The sequence below is a fragment of the Silene latifolia genome, chromosome 4, assembly GCF_048544455.1.
Source record: "Silene latifolia isolate original U9 population chromosome 4, ASM4854445v1, whole genome shotgun sequence".
In the NCBI taxonomy this organism is placed as follows: domain Eukaryota; kingdom Viridiplantae; phylum Streptophyta; class Magnoliopsida; order Caryophyllales; family Caryophyllaceae; genus Silene; species Silene latifolia.
Window position 1 is genome coordinate 38,034,402 of NC_133529.1, and position 5,136 is coordinate 38,039,537.

A 5,136-nucleotide genomic window follows, 5' to 3' on the forward strand; every position below is an offset into this window, starting at 1 on the left:
AGTCTTCTAGTTCAGATAGTGAATAACTAAACCATTCAACCATTCCAAGATTAATGCTTATACCATACACCAATATCTATTTAATTCTGAAATTTGGGGGTAGGCACGTGCCTAACCCATCCTACCCCAAATCCGCCCCTGACACTAAGCACACTACCAAGATAACAAAACATGAGAGTAGCGAAATGAAACAGATCCATTCCCTAGAATTATTAACAAATGGCACTTAGAAAAAAGAAGAGTTTAACATGAGCATTATCTAAACACCAAGCAACCTGCTCTACTAGAACAGACCACGGGCTACACTCACAAGCCTTCCGTTTCCGCTATTTTACTACTAGTTTTGAATCTCAACTTACCCAAAAATCATGCCTCACATATTAGGCCAAAAATAACTCCTGCAAGATTAATTGATGTAACATTGCAATTTAACAAACACACAAGTTCTTTTACTCGTAAAAGTTAACAAAATAACCATTCACAATCATTAATAACCCTGCAGTAATGACATCATGTTAACCAGGCATACTCACAGCAACATGAAAACATTATCATTAATGAAGTCAATATATTATGGAGCATACCTATAGTCCTATACCATGTACGTCCCTGGTTTTTGGTTTAATGGAATTAACACACCGTGATTATTAAACAAACAATATCTTGTACAAAAATATTCATTAATATAGAATCCGAGTAACCCCAAACAACGGCAGGTTCCCATATATAGCTATTTACATAAAACTCCGAGAAAATTATAAAAGAGAGGCTAAAGTTCGAGTAATGTAAAACGGAGATATTATGCCACAACTAGAAAAATGACCTCAAAATTTGGAACTCTATTGACGTGATTGGCGGAAATATAAAAAGTAAAATAATAATTAAGTCTTGAGAACGGATGAAAAGATCAAGAGGAAAAAAATGAAGGGAAGAAAAGTCGGCATATAACTAATAGAGTATTTAAAGAGGATAATCAAAGTTAGCATCAAAGATCATGTAACAGCATTTTTAAAAAACACTCCAGTAAACCAGCAGAGAAGGAATAACATACAGAGTGACTCAAAATATTTACAAACCAACAGTAGCATAACAAAGCATATATAATTATCCAAGTAAGAGCAGTTATGTGTTCTCTTACGTTAATAAGAAACTGTAGAGAAAAAGAACTGACAACTCAATTACATATCACTCACCGATCACTACCAATGTTAACAACTTCATCGACCAGAAACCATTAGCCATGAATTCAACTGTTCTGTGGATCAAACATGCAAAATACAAGAAAAGGGCACATATATGACTCCACACAATGTTCTTACCATCAAATAAGCCCAAGTCCAACAAGTAAAGGCATATCATCACAAATTAATGGAATTGAATGTAATATAATCCACCACTCAAACATGTAAATATATGGTACATCAAATTTTAGAACCATAGCCAGATGTCAAAATTCTCTTAACTAATCCAAAAATTGACATGATTTAAGTCTCAAATAAAGCTTACAACTGAATCTAGACAATTAGGTGACCGACTTGGTAGGTTTGTCGCTTTGTCGAAAAATGAATTTATAGCAAGTTGAATTATAGCATCATAGCAATAGTAATCTCGATATATAAAAACAATTTTAGAATCAGTTAAGACCTTAATATTAATAAATAAAAATAATAAAATCAAACTGAAAGTCTAAAAATGTCAACTTTATTATGAAATATTGAAAAATAAAACATAATCCTTCCAAAAGTATGGGGTGTTACAATCTCCTCACCTTTTAAATAGTTCCGTCCTCGAAACTTGACAATTTAAAACTTGAAAGTTCGGAGAAATTTTAACGGTTGAGAATAAGAATAAATCACCCCTCGAACAATATTTATTATTTTGACTGGACCTTTTTTTTAATAATAAAAGGTATTAGCAATGAAGGGGAAAACTATGGTAAAGAAAATAGCAAGTACGGAAAAAATATGGATGAATTCAAGAAAAAGGAGCATAGATATGAATTTGAGCAACCACGTAAATAAAAAAAAAATCAAAATTGGAATGCAAGAAATACCTACAGAAACAAAAGATAAGTTATTGCAAACAATAACATTCACTACCACTTAACACTGCAATTCTTGAACATTTAGGGTCCGTTTGGATACAATTTTAGGAGGGAAAGGGAGGGGAGGGGGAGTGAGGGGAGGTGAAGGGAGGGGAGAGAAGGGAGGGCAAATGGAATGTGGGTGTTTGGATAACAAAAATTATGAAGGGAAATGGAAGGGGAGGAAGGAGGGAGATGAAGAATGGATGGAGGATTGAAGGATGGTGGTGGTATAATTAGAGTCCAAATAATGTTTTCTTTCCAAATCTTGCCACCCTTGCCACCCTTGGAAAGATTATAATTTGTTCTATAGGGGGGAAAATAAGTCCTCTCATTTCTCTCCCCTTCCATTTCCTTTCTCCCATATTTTTTATCCAAACAAAGGAAATTAAATCCCTCCCTTTCCCTCCCCTCCCCTTCTCTCCAATTCCTTCAATCCAAACGGACCCTTAGGATTAGTAACTTACAAGTTCCGAGCCAAACAATCAATCCATTATTCAATAACTAAGCTCCTATCTATGACGCCATGAAACATCGTATCACACGACTCGATCATTAAATTCGATTTCTCCAAACTCCACGTAGTAACTCAAAAGGGTGCTCTCATTCATATACTAGAAAATACTATAAGCAATAATCAAAGTTCACAATCAAAGTTCGCAATCAAAGAATCAGAGATCATAAGCAGAGATTCAAGAAGAATAACATACAAATCCTTATTATTGCTACCCATCTCTCATTAAATACATTTTATAAGCGATCTAAGTTCTAATTCCCTTTAAAAATTGGGTTAATGAGTGAGCGTTGGGAGCTATATAGCTCTGATACCAACTGTAACAACCCGGATTTTCAAATACGGAAAAACAATATGTAAGTAAGTGAATAAGTCAATAACATTATTAAAATTTCTTTTGGTGGCGGAAACACCGAGACAAAACCGGTTTGTTACTAACTCGAATATAAATCTTTACTACAACCTGGAATGGGAGTAAATACCCACCCGATAAAACAACTAAATGAAATATAACTATATCTTAAATTATCATAACTAATTATTTCCCTAGCTCGGAGTTCTCACTCGATTATCCCAACCAGCAACAGTAAATCATAAACCACCTACAATCATCACCTGAAAGGAGGGCGACAATCAGTCGGGAGTAACTAGGTGCTCCCCAGTCATATTTTACCCAATAGAACATAAATTGTAAAATATTAAACATGCCCAACATGAAAGCACATATAGGACTGTTCGTAGAACTGTCCCTTCAAGTCTGGAGTCAAATGGAACGCTCACGGGGACTGTTCTAATGGAGTCTCAAACATAATTAATAACACATTTGATCAACCATGTGATATCAGATAAATAGCATTTATACAAATTATCAACAGAATAACGTTAACAAGTGAATAATGAGTAAATATGGTCAAGTATTACAAATATAGTAACAAGTGTCAACAGTTAAGTCAAATATGAGAACGGTGGAACGCCCGTGAATCAACAATATGACACACTCAAGATGCTCAGACAATACTGACACCTCATTCCCTATGGTAGGACGACGATCATAATACGGTCCTAATCTAAGTTTGGCCAAACTCTCAAGTACCAATTATACCCGATTCAACAACTGGTAACCTAAATGGTAAACCAATCCCATAGTCTCAAATCAAGTAACACGTAGCTACTCGATGGAGCGACCTCGTGGACCTAGTACCAACAATATGGCACAAGGATCTACCCATACCCACTCAGTGGTAACCCATCAATGGGTGGCACATGTTCCAAAACAAGGGGGATCAAAACACCCATCTTGCCTGCCTCTTAATTAGACCCAACTATAACTACTATAACTATACGACCAAGATGGATAATAAACTCACGAATGATCGTCATTCGCAATTGGTCCACAACTTTTATATAAACTCAACATCATTTTCACTTCATAATAACAAATGGTACGTGTGATTTGAGACAACCTAGCAACCAAATCATTTAATTGACAAGAATACATAAACCAATCATTGACCTGTCTTTTATGGTCGACTCCAAGTATGTATAGATTCATAATAAAATTGTCTTACTCGCTATGACCATATGTGAAACAATCAGCGCGGATAACATTCTTATGCCATACCCATTAACAACTCCTCTTACAAAACTAAAGATATAAGCATTACCACCAGGCGCCACAATAAGTCCAATTAGTACTGAAATTAAGCAGGTCACGGTTCAGATTACCAAACACCCCCTAGCAATAAAGATTTCAGTATGATAAGCTACAATGATTTTTGCTACAAATACAACATGAAGATGAAATAGACAAGTAGCAAATTTCCATTTCAAGCATCCAATAAAACCAAGAATTCACAACCTACACTAAATTAAAGCCACGACATGTATAGCCTTCATTAGTCTGGTACCTAATCATGATCTCAAGCACTAAATCAAAAATGAATTGGTAATATTTAGTAAGCAATAATCAAGCAATACATGGGTTGATAAATTCTGCAAATAAGCAACCATCAAGTACCAAATACTACAAACAGTCGTCCAATATTACCAAATTAAGCATACAAGGAGGCATCCACATCACGCTAAACACATCTAACGTCCTACAATCAAGCCTTAAAGGCTAAAATATAATTAAGGGGTTAGCCTAGTTACCTTATCAGAACGCTTCTTGTCTATAAACGCAAAGGAGTTGATATCGCCGTCGACGTAGTAAACTCGAATAGAAGTGAAAGCACTAGTGATAAAAACGGTGATGGAGACAATTTGGTGATGTCGAGACAATGAAGAGCATGTCAGGATGATAAGAACCGCCAAAGCACACAGGAAGAAGAGGAAGGAGCAATCAAGAGAGAAAGGACCATCACACGGCAACTCACGTAGCTATTCAGTGATAGGTTTAGGTTAAACTTAATTCTTTTACTCAGTTTGATAGATGGGCTCTTTGGTTTATTAGTCCGTAATTTGGAGTATCCGATCCTAAACAGGTTAAGCTTTTATCATCTAATAAGAATATCGATATTCGTAAAAATATTGGTAGGCT

General features: G+C 35.5%; 1 long non-coding RNA gene across 1 annotated transcript; it reads right to left on the reverse strand.

Annotated features, from left to right (window-relative positions):
• Window positions 1-2,954: 2,954 nt before the first annotated feature.
• LOC141653433 (uncharacterized) lies at window positions 2,955-5,136 on the reverse strand. Its single transcript, XR_012547406.1, has 2 exons — window positions 4,749-5,136; window positions 2,955-3,212 (listed from the first exon to the last, which is right to left on the reverse strand). It is a non-coding gene; the product is annotated as an uncharacterized LOC141653433 (long non-coding RNA).